Source organism: Macaca nemestrina, chromosome 18 (genome assembly GCF_043159975.1).
Source record: "Macaca nemestrina isolate mMacNem1 chromosome 18, mMacNem.hap1, whole genome shotgun sequence".
NCBI classification, from domain to species: domain Eukaryota; kingdom Metazoa; phylum Chordata; class Mammalia; order Primates; family Cercopithecidae; genus Macaca; species Macaca nemestrina.
Window position 1 is genome coordinate 77768864 of NC_092142.1, and position 10574 is coordinate 77779437.

At 44.6% G+C, this 10574-nt stretch overlaps 1 protein-coding gene and 1 pseudogene across 1 annotated transcript in view; both read left to right on the plus strand.

Moving 5' to 3' along the window:
* LOC105491228 (WW domain containing oxidoreductase) overlaps window positions 1–10574 on the plus strand; it is a 1122875-nt gene that overhangs the window by 728646 nt on the left and 383655 nt on the right. The window lies entirely within an intron of this gene.
* The window catches only part of LOC105475247 (small ribosomal subunit protein uS3-like), a 67667-nt pseudogene continuing 58137 nt past the window's right edge, over window positions 1045–10574 (plus strand).

The following is a 10574-nucleotide window of genomic DNA, read 5'->3' on the forward strand; positions in this document are numbered from 1 at the left end:
TTTACAAACAGTGCCTTTACTAAACACTTCTTACATTACCCGTTTTGAGTGTACCATCTGCTTCTTGCCAGGACCCTGACCAAGAGTTTGAAATCTCAGACCATGACGACCTCCTTGCCCAATGCATAAGCTTTCCTCCAAAACACACATTTATGGGGGCAGAGGGAGTCTCTGGAAGGAAACTTCAGCTGAGCTATGGCTCCTTTTGCTTCCCCTGGGTTTTAATCTTTCCTTCCCTTCCTGTTCTTTTAAGGAAATCTGAAAAGGAGCAGAAAAGCTTTAGAACTGCACTGCATCTGTCTGAGGCCAAGGGCAGTTGCAAGCAGACCTCTCTGCCCGTGTTTCAATGACCCTCGTCTTGCTCCTTGGCTGCCTGTGAGTCCGTGCTCACATCTGGCTCTGTCTGCCCAAATAGAAACTTGAGAGTGACTTCCAAGATACACACGGGGCTCAGAGGTTCTCTCCCCGTCCCACTCACTGGCCCTGCTCTCTCTCGATGTTCCCAAGTCCCCTGGGTGACCTTGTGTGTCCTTCCTGGGATGTTGCTTAATCACCCTAAAACTGTAAGGCCAAGTGGTCGTAGCCAGAACGTGGCAGAAATACTCATGCTTCTGTTCTGCTTTCCTAGCGTGGAATCCCCTGTGCCTTAATGTGAGTAAATACTCCCCAGAATGAAGGCAGAATCCAGTATCTGTTGTTTTAACTAAATCCCTGACTTGGCCCCCTCTGATAAAGAACGGATGTAAAATTTGGGACACTGGATAGGACCAGAAGGCGAGAGAAAGAGGACACCCTTTTCTTTCCTCGCATTTGGGTTCCCAAAGAAGTAAAACTCTGTGAATGTTCACTTCATTTTTTCCTGATATATTGAGGACTCCAGATGTAAGCTCATTGACAGTCTTGGTGTGTTCTTCAGTATTTGTGCTTTTAATAGATATTGCAAGTGTGTTTAATGTGAAAATAGAAACGGAGGGCTTTTAAAAGAGCTTACTCAAAATCCTGCCAATTACTGAAATCTACCAGACAAGAAGGAGCCACTTTTTTTTTTTTTTTTTTGATACAAGGAGGGGAAATGTTTCCACAAACGCCTGGCCCTTTGTCTTTAAAATTTTTCATCTCTTGGGTACTGAGTTGTAATAGTAAATACAGATGTAGCTGTGTCACATTGAAAGCACGACCAAATTGCTGTACAATGTTCAGGATACCTTTATGTCACTTTAAAATGTAGAGTGTCATCTAAAAATGAGCAATTGCTGTGAAGAAACTGGGGCTGGCTCTGATTTTGTGGCTCCATTTTTTTTTTTTTTTTTTTGGTTTCTTGAGAAGATCATCTTTAAGTCACAAGTTATGCAATGCCAAGTACTCATCTGTGTAATCTAGTTCGGCTTCCAAAATTTTTCATCACCTGGTTACAAACATCTGAAGGCAAGAAATAGCCAAGATTCCGTTGCAAGTCCCAGAGTAAGTTATTATTAGACAGAAACAAACAAGTAAATACCTTGGACCTGAGCTATTGCCCAAACCAGTCCTGACTTGGCGTGGGGTCTGACCAACTGTTTTTGATCTCGCAATCTAAAGTACGTTTGTGGAAATACAAAGGTCAAAACTTCCCCTAACCCTCTATAGCCCCTGGTGGAACTAAGGAATGAAAAGTTGCTTAAATGTTTTCCTGTTGCCAGTTTTTCTTAAACATTAGCTGTATTCTTCTTTTATTTTTTTTCTTTCCAACCGTGACTCTGATTCACAAAGAATAGGGAAGCTTAGCCAACTGCAATTTCAAAGTATTGCTTCTTAAGCCCAGGCCAAGTGTGTAGACTTGATAGAATTCTGATTAATGCATCTTATTACATTAATTTTAGAAGAAACCCGAAGGCATTTCTCCTATTCCTAGTGCAGGCCAGCCTGCCAGAAGCATTTGTCTCCTTAAAGAGCTAATATCTTCAGCTACCAACAACCATAAAACTGAAAAATCTATCGGAAGAGTTGGCTTCTCTGGATGTGTGTAAGGCACACTACAAAATAGATGTAGAGCTTGGCTGAACTTTGCTTCAAATTTGCCAATCAAAATTCACGAACCCACGCCAAGTTGGCTACAAAACCTCTTGCTTGGAGCCAGCACTAATTATGTCAACAAGTAGTTGAAGTTTAGCCCCTGTTAAGTCCTGCACTCCTGGGTATCGGGGATGAGTCTTCGTGTGGAGGCAAACGGGCCCTGTCTTCGCTTGGCGACCTCCTAAAATTCCCAGGACCTCTTCAGGTCCCAGCCCTTTCTGTTTCCCTGGGGTGTGCCTCCTCGCTCTCTGTCTTGGATGGAAAGAGTTCCAAGGCAGTCCATTCGCCCCAGTGAAAAGTTTTCTGATGAGGTCAAGCCTTCTTATTGTCATAGGTCATTTTCTTTAGAAATGAGAAGCCATCTCCCTGGGCTTTCCAGGAAGTAGACTCTGAGTGCAGGTGTGTTGCGGAGAACGCATGCCTTGGAATTAACACCTATGGAAGATGGAGTGGGCAGAGGCAGAAGTTGAGCTGAGATGTAGTCCAGCAAGGGTCTCAGTCAACCTCATGGAACTAAGAGGACCCATCAGAGCTAATCCCTATTGCGCTAATGTGGTCAGGCTTTTATAAACCTGCCTTGACTTGTGATTGGGTGGGCTGCCCCAGGAAGGATGTGCCCTTGCATAAGGTAGCTCTCTATGTTCAGGTACTCCCTGGAAAGGCCGATGGCTGAAGGCTACAGGTTACCCTGGAAGGGAGACCTGAGCTGCACATCAGAGCCCATCTCCTTCCCAGCGTGGACATGTTCCAGCTCCTGCCCCAGCCCTGCCACAGCATCACCCTCTCCAGCACACACAGCCCTTCTCTGTTGATTAGGGTTGGTTGAGCTATTCTACAGCTTTCGTTGACTCAGGCCTTGAAGTACAATAGAAAGCCCTAGGACAAAGCAGGCCCACTTCTGAGGCTGGGCACAGAGGCTCGTGCCTATAGTCCCAGCACTTCGGGAGACCAAGGCAAGAGGATCAGTTGAAGCCAGGAGTCTGAGATCAGTCTGGCCAACACAGCAAGACCCAATCTCTACAAAAAGTTTAAAAATTCACTGGGCGTGGTGGTACACGCCTGTACTCCTAGCTACTCAGGAGACTGAGGCAGGAGGATCACTTGAGCCCGGCAGATCGAGGCTGCAGTGAACTAAGATGCCACAGCACTCTAGCCTGGGCAGTTTTGAGTGCTTCCTCTACCATGTAACTAGCTTGCCAGACAACTCATTAACTATTCGGGACCTTAGTTTCATCTTTCCTGAATTGGAGCCAATATACGTAATTCCAAAGGTTGCTTTTAAGTGTAAGTGAGAATATTGGCAGAAATTCGTTAGCACTGAGAGAGGGAATATAAAGTGGAGGTTAAGTGTACGGCTTAAGAGCAGAGTCGGGAAACCTAGACTTGCATCCTGATTTCTGAATCGAATGTTCCAGGGTAAGCCACTTAATCTCTCTAATCCTCATTGTGCTTAGCTCTAGAATGGAGGCTTGTTGAGAAAATTAAATGGAAATGATAACGGCGAAGCACTTAGCACAGGAGTAGGCCCGTAGTACTCAGGTGTTCATTCCACAGCAAAGCGTTCAGTCTTCTGCACTCTTTCCCAGTCAGTTGGCCACTACTGTTCAGTTCACTTCTTTTGGATCTTCTCAGCCCCATCAGGTTACCAGGTGAAATGAGCCCAGCTCAGCAGGCCAGTTGATTGAGCACTCCAGTCAGCCATCAGTTAATTCTGTCATTCAGTGTCTTCAGTGACCCCTCAGTGAGGCAGGAGGTGGGACTTGCCTATGGAGGCAAGACTTAACTCCATAGATGGGGTGACACACCAGACCAAATGGAGGACTAGCTAAAACAGGGATAGGGCGGGCACACCTTTCCATAAGACGTGTCCACCAGTGTGTCATGTCAGTTTACCATTTCCATGGCAACACCTGGAAGTTACTGCCCCTTTCCATGGCAGTGACTCAACAACCTGGAAGTTACCACCCTTTTTCTAGAAATTTCTGCATAATCTACCACTTAATTTGCATATAATTAAAAATGGGTGTAAATGTGATGGCAGAATTGCCTTGGAATTGCCACTCTGGGCACTCTGCCTGTGGGGTAGCCCTGCTTTGCAAGGAGCAGCACTTCTGCTGCTGTTGTACACTGTCCCTTCAATAAAAGTTGCTAACACCACCAGCTTGCCCTTGAATTCTTTCCTGGGCAAAGACAAGAACCCTTTTGGGCTAAGCCCCAATTCTGGGGCTCACCTGCCCTGCATCACCAGCACAGTTGAAGGCCACAAACTCCCAGCATTTTCATCCATAAACAAGGCTTAGCAATATCTCTGATGTTGGGTAAGAGCTTAGGTGTTTGCACCAGCGAGATTTGCAGTCGGCCTTTTTTGAGTGAGACTTGAACTTGATTCTGAGTCTGCTCCCTCCTAGATAGACTCATTATTTGCTTATTTGTGTATTCACTCATCCATTCATTAATTTACTCTTCGTTTGATATCAACACCTGCAAAATGGGGGTGGTAATGTGGTGATATGGAGGAAAATAAAATAACTCCATTATTGTTGTTACTATTTACCTCTGTATTGTCATCATTATCATTCCGTTGATAACCATCAGCACCTGTCATGGACCTGGCACTCTAATAGGCTCTCAGGATGCACAGTGACCCAGTCCCTGCTTGCTGGAGACGTAAGAGAAGCCCCCAGCCACTGGCATCTGGGTGCTATAATAAAGCAAGAATAGTCATGGATACTGCTAAGTTTTGATGCCAAAGAGCCAAATTTGCAGTACCAGAATGTCCTTTACATGTGTGACCCAAAGTTTTGGCTACTGAAGAGGTTGCATGCCCTACAACAGTGGAAGTGGTGTCCTGAATATGCCAGAAATAATGGTGGAGTCAACTAAGACCTGGAAGTATTGTTTGGAGACATCTCAGTATTCCTAAATCATTTTCCCATCCTTAAATAAAAATCTTCCTTACTGATGATCTGAGAACTTCCAGTCAGCTTCATTTCCATTGGTAGAGTTGGCCATTGCCTGCTAAGAAACTTTAGGTGGTTTTTCTTGGGATCAGTGGACAGACTTAGGATTAGTGGGTCCCCTCCTTGAGATATAATAACCGCCTTGGTGAAAGTAAGACCACAGGGCCTCTCTTCAGGCAAGCGCCTTGCATTTTAATACCAACTATGCCACATGTATGTGTTTCCTGGGCTTGCAATAACAAATTACCGCAAACTGGGTGGACTGAGAATTATTCATTGTCTCATGGTTTTGGAGGCTAGAAGTTCAAAATCAAGGCTTTGGTGGGGTTGGTTCCTTCTGGAAGCTACAAGGGAGAAACCATGCCTTGCCTGTTTCCTGGTTTCTGGTGGCTGCTGGCAATTCTTGGTGTCCCTTGGCTTGGAAACACCACATTCCAACCTCTACTTCCATCCTTACATCACCTTCTCCTCTGACTTTGTGTCCTTTCCATCTCTTATAAGGACACCAGTCATTGGACTTAGGACCCACCTAATTGAGTAAGATCTCATCTCAGTCCTTATCTTAATTACATCTGCAAAGACCCTGTTTCCAAATAAAGTCACATTCGTTGGTTCTAAGTGAACATGTTTCTCGGTGGACCCTATTTAACCCACTGCACTGCATCAAACGTATGGGTGTACTTTCTCTTGGCCTTTCTCCTATTTGCCTTCTCTGTGTTGGGAATTGTGGCTTTACACCCATCTACTTATCCCTGCATGTTAAGCATCGTCTCTTACCTGATAAGCAGAAGGATGATAAAAGTGAGGAAACTGAGGCACAGGCTTGCCCCAGGTTATACACCTAGTAATGACGGAGGATGGATTGAAAGCCAAGCTTCTCCCATCCTCCACTCTACAACAGCTGTATCTGGCCTCTGGTTTATCCTTCTTCTCCCCCACCCACCACATGGCTTCTCATTTTGAAAACCCAATGGCTAATAAAGTGGATGAGTTTCAGGATTGCAAAATATTGTGGTCCTGGCCTTTGCCCGTTGTGTAATCTTCACGGTGACCAGAGTGTTTGCATTTCCTAGGAAGTTCACCCATTCCCAACAGTGTCCCAGGGTCAAGCTCAGGTGACCTGTGGTATTTTTATACCCATATATGTGTCAATGTTTATAACTTTTAAAGTTGTTGTCAGGAAGCACCGAGGCATGTGGTCGTTCACAGATGACAAAGACAGAGGCTCAGGGAACTCAGTTGCTTGCTGAGCTTTAAACCCAAGTCTATTTCTAAGGCTGCACTGAGTCTTTGAGAAAATGCAGAGTAACCTAGCCCAGTGTCAGACACAAAATAGTCAGCAAATGCCCTCATAGATCCAGGCTTCTGAGTCCAAAGCAACAAATTCTCATCTCCAATTCTCATCTTCAAATATTAACATAAACTCTTTTTTTTTTTTTTTTTTTTTTTTTTTTTGAGGACGGAGTCTCGCTGTGTCGCCCAGGCTGGAGTGCAGTGGCATGATCTCGGCTCACTGCAAGCTCTGCCTCCCGGGTTCACACCATTCTCCTGCCTCAGCCTCCTGAGTAGCTGGGACTACAGGCGCCCGCCACCTGGCCCGGCTAATTTTTTGTATTTTTAGTGGAGACGGGGTTTCAATGTGTCAGCCAGGATGGTCTCAATCTCCTGACCTCATGATCCACCCACCTCGTCCTCCCAAAGTGCTGGGATTACAGGCGTAAGCCACCATGCCTTGGCCAAAATAAACTCTTTTTTTTAAGAGACAGAATCTCACTGTGTTGCTCAGGCTAGAGTGTTGTGGCATCTTAGCTCACAGCAGCGTCGACCTACCAGGCTCAAGCGATCCTCCTGCCACAATTTCCTGAGTAGCTAGGACTATAGGTGTGTACCACCATGCCCAGCTATTTTTAAAATTTCCTGTAGAGATGGGGTCTCACTGCATTGGCCAGAGTGACCTAAACTCCTGACTACAAGTGATCCTTTTGCCTTGGCCTCCCAAAGTGTTGGGATTATAGTTGTGAGCCACCATGCCCAGCCTAAAATAAACTCTTTAGTGTCAAAAAATCTACTTGAGGCCAGGTGTGATGGCTCACCCCTGTAATCCCAGCGCTTTAGGAAGCCAAGGTAGGTGGGTCACCTGAGGTCAGGAGTTCAGGACCAGCCTGGGCAACATGATGAAACCCCGTCTCTACTAAAAACACAAAAATTAGCCAGGTGTGGTGGCATGCACCTGTAATCCTAACTACTCGGGAGGCTGAGGCAGGAGAATGGCTTGAACCCAGGAGGCAGAGGTTGCAGTCAGCTGAGATTGTGCCACTGTACTCCAGCCTGAGAGACAGAGTGAGACTCTGTCTCAAAAAACAAAACAAAACAAAAAAAACAAAAATCTACCTGAACCAACTAAAATTCCCGTCCCCACCTAGAGTTCTAAATATTTTATGAATAAAGCCTTCAGAGCCTAAGCATTCACTAAAACCAAGTGGCCCCGCGTTCCTAATGGGTGGAATATTATTTTGAATCTTTCCATCACGTTTTCTTAATGAGAGTTACATTGCTGGGTGAAAGCTTTTTATGCAACCCCATCATTGTTGAACAAACAGATGCTTAGCGTATTTAGGTCGGAATGCAAGAGAACTAAAGGTATGGGAGAGTCTTAAGGAAGCCTGCTTTCTCTTCAAGAATGCTATCGAATTGAAAGGTAATTCCTAAAGAACAGACATTTATAAATTAGGGAGGAAGAACTAAAAAAGATTCCTAGCAAGAAACATCATAAAAGGGCTGGATAAAGCCAAAAAACTAAAAGAAAGAAAAAAAAAAAAAGGAATTAGAGAAAAGAGGCTCATGTTGTTTGTAAATTTGTGAATAAATCTGTTAAAGAAATACTGGATTCATATTCAACCTGGAAAACAGGGAAAGGTCTTTTATTGCATGCTTAGAAGTTTGAATACACTTTCAGTAGCTCTTCGTTATCTCAAATTAAATCTTAAATTGAGCTTGTGGTTCTGTGAATTAATACTCCGGCCTTTCAGCCCTGCTGCTGAGGTCATTCAAATCTAATGGTGGAAATGGTCACAGGGTCAGGCCTTGGTTGGTGCTGTATAGAAATGCCTTAATGATGCCGGCAGATGTTTGCATTCTGCAGCTGGGGCAGCCAGCTAGTGGGGGGCTGCAGGAAGCGGGGAGTTGATGATCACATTATTGTATCAGCCGCCTGTGTGAACAAGGAAGGATAGACGCCCACCCCATCCCACCATTGCAGGTTCAAAGAGGCAGGTGCTTCCTAAAGCAGAAAAATGTAAGGGAAGTCATCATCGCTTATCACCACCTGAATGTTCACCATGGTGACCACATCTCAGGATGCTGCAAAACGAGAGAGGTCACCTGTCTGTGTAATCGCATATAGCATTCTAAAGATGTTCCATTCATTCAATACATGTTTAATAAAGGCTTCATCTGAAGTTTAATGCACACATTGTTTGATAAAACAGACCCAGTCACTGGTGTCAGGGAGTTTATATAGAGGTATGCACATATCTGTGCAAATGTGTGCATTTAAGGCCCGCCGAGCCTCAGCTGATATGCATGTCCTAACTTTGCGGTTTCTCTAAGGGAATGGAAGGATTGGCTACCCTGAGCTTCCTAGACTTTTTTTTTTTTTTTTTTTTTTTTTTTTTGACAGACTCTTGTTCTGTCTCCTAGCTAGAGTACAATGGTATGATCATAGCTCACTATAACCTCCAATGCCTGGGTTTAAGTGATCCTCCCACCACAGCCTCCCAAGTAGCTAGAACTACAGGCAAGAGCTACCATACTAGTCTCATTTTTGTTTTTTATAGAGATGGGGTCTTGCTATGTTGCCAAGGGTGGTCTCAAACTTCTGGCCTCATAGGAATCCTCCTGCCTTGATAGATGTCTTCATTGTAGGTTTCTAGCCTCTGAATCCAAATTTTATTTTCTAGTACTTTATTTTATTTTACTTTTTATTGATTGAAACCTTGAAATAAAAGTTTTAAAAAATTCATTTGATTTTAAACAACCTTTAGAAATATATAAAGTTTAAAAATAACTGTCATTTTGGTTTTTATAAACAGTCTACTCTTACACATAGAGACATTCAGATGCTTCATTTTGCCTATAGAAAGTTTTTCTAATAATGACCAATGATGGTGAAATTGTTATTGATTTCAAATGTGTGATTGGTTGATTTACTGGATTCAGTCCAAGCTCCTCCCAAAGGTTAGCCCATTGACTCTAGAACTCTGTTTTCCTCATTCATTCATTCATTCATTCATTCCTCTAAGCAGTATGTATAGTGCACTTGCTGCACGTCAGATACTTTCCTAGGTGCTGGGGAGAAACAAGCCAAGCACTTCAGTGCCTGTATTAGTCTGTTTTTACGCTGCTGATAAAGACATACCCGAGACTGGGAAGAGTAAGATGTTTAATTGGACTTACAGTTCCACATGGCTGGGGAGGCCTCAGAATCATGGTAGGAGGTGAAAGGCACTTCTTACATGGCAGCCTCAAGAGAAAATGAGGACGAAGGGAAAGTGAAAACCCCTGATAAGCCCATCAGATCTTGTGAGACTTATTCACTATCACGAGGATAGCGCAGGAAGGACCGGCCCCCATGATTGAGTTACCTCGCCCTGGGTCCCTCCCACAACATGTGGGAATTCTGGGAGATACAGTTCAAGTTGAGATTTGGGTGGAGACACACCCAAGCCATATCAGGGTCCTAGGCAACTTTGTGTGGAAACAGAACAGAGAGGAAGCGACACACTTTTCCTTTGGGGGCAATTTTTGGGTTGCTTTTGTTTTTATTTGTTGTCTTCATTCCTGGTAGTAATAGTAGCAGTAGAAAATGGCAGTGCTGTAGCCATAAACAAAGTGCTCTGTGCATTCCCTCTCACGATCCCCTAAACCCTGCAAGGCTAGGGGAAAATGGTAATACTCATGAACAACTCCACTTTATAAATGAGGATGCTGGCACTCAGGGAGCTCACGTGAGTTTCGTAAGGTCACAGAGCAACCAAGTGGCAGGGCTGACTCCCACCCAGGTCTGTTACATGGGCAGCCTGTTATTACCGCACTGTCCTGACTTGCTCTAGCGAGATCTAAGAAAGGCACAATCTGCTTTCCTTTTGATAGTGTGTGGCAGCATCATGGCAGCGCGAATTTCCAAGAAGAGGATGTTAGTCGCTGATGGCGTCTTCAAAGCTGAACGTGATCAGTTTCTTACTCAGGAGCTGGCTCAAGATGCTGCTCTGAAGCTCAGATTCACGTTACACCCATCAGGGCAGAAACCATTATCTTAGCCTCCAGAACACAAAATGTTCTTGGTGAGAACAGCCGGGGATTCTGGCATTGATTGCTGTAGTTCAGAAGAGATCTGGCATCCCAGTGGGTGTTGTAGAGCTTTATGCTGAAAAGATGACCCCAGAGGTCTGCGAGCCATTGCCCAGGCAGAGTCTGCAGTACAAACTCCTAGGAGGGCTTGCCGTGCAGACGGCCTGCGATGGTGGGCTGTGGTTTTAATTTAGGTTTTAGGTTTTAGTTTAG